This window comes from Pan paniscus, chromosome X, assembly GCF_029289425.2.
Source record: "Pan paniscus chromosome X, NHGRI_mPanPan1-v2.0_pri, whole genome shotgun sequence".
Lineage (NCBI taxonomy): Eukaryota > Metazoa > Chordata > Mammalia > Primates > Hominidae > Pan > Pan paniscus.
In genome coordinates, this window is record NC_073272.2 from 66,275,533 (window position 1) to 66,276,764 (window position 1,232).

The window sequence follows — 1,232 nt, forward strand, 5'->3', positions numbered from 1 at the left end:
TTGTTCACTGGTCCCTACAACTCCTGGACTAGGGCAAGAAATAGAGTTTATATTTATGAAGTTTCAACATTAGCATTTTGGCCTATGGGGGTTTCTGGAGTTCTTCATTATAGGGATTTGGAGTACAATGAGTCATGAGGCATTTTTTGGCATGTAACATATCTTTTTTGAAGATCTATTTATCCCCTGTAAGCTAATGCTTTTGCCCACAGCACGCCATGCGAAATAATTGTCCCCAGCCAACCCCTCTACCCTGGCTTGGTCCTCTCACAGTTCTCATGTCTGTACTTATGGTGCATCCCAAGGTGAAGCCTGTAAAGTTTCTCTTAAGAAAGGTCCCAGGCCCTTCCCTAGGGCCTAGAAAAATAAAATTTTATTTTAAGGTATATTATGCATAAAAAAAGAAGCAGAAACAGAGGGAAGCAATATGAATGAGCATATGCAATAATAGATAATAGCTTGCTTGCTTTTCTCTCTATATAAACACTATGGTTTACTTTTGCCTGTTTTTTAAAGTTTATATGAATGGAATCATATGCTATGTTTTCTTTTCTTGTCTCATTGCTTTCACTCAATATTATGTGTATGAGATTCAGTGAATATATTGGGTATGGAAGTTATGCATTCATTCATGTTGCTAATCATTTTATTGTACAAATATAGACAAATATAGCATATTTTATGAATTTATGTGTCCTCCTTATATAAGGACGATGCTAATCATCTATTCATTTTTCCAATTTTAGTTTATGTGCTGTGAAAGTGAGCATGAGCCTTGGTTTCTTCATCTGTAAAGTGTAGATAACAGCACTAGCTAACTCATCAGTTTGTTGTGAGAATTAAATAAGACAGATATAGGTTTAGCATTCATAGTGCCTGGTTGGTTTTCTATTATTTCCACAATGAGAGGCTTTAATGTACAGAGTATGTGGTTTTGGAGCCAGAGATACTTGGCATTGATTTATAGTTCCATTGTTTCTTGCTTTTCTCAAGTCTCAGTTTGCCTGTCTGCAAGATAGAGATGAGTAATATTCCACAACCAAGTTTTGTCATAGGAGTTCTGTTAAAAATGCAGAATATCTGGCACATGGTAGGCACTTGGCATAGTTTGTTGATCTGTACTTCATTTTTAAAAAGTATTCTAAACTGTAGTGTTTAGAAATCACACTGGTGATGTGAGAGTATCGATTTCTCAGTTTAACATGGAGAAATAGAACTGGAACTCTGTGTGT

At 35.7% G+C, this 1,232-nt stretch overlaps 1 non-coding gene across 1 annotated transcript; it reads right to left on the bottom strand.

Annotated features, from left to right (window-relative positions):
• Nucleotides 1-663: 663 nt before the first annotated feature.
• On the bottom strand, nucleotides 664-770 carry LOC112438550 (U6 spliceosomal RNA). The gene has a single exon (XR_003026962.1). It is a non-coding gene; the product is annotated as a U6 spliceosomal RNA (small nuclear RNA).
• Between the last annotated feature and the right edge of the window lie 462 nt (nucleotides 771-1,232).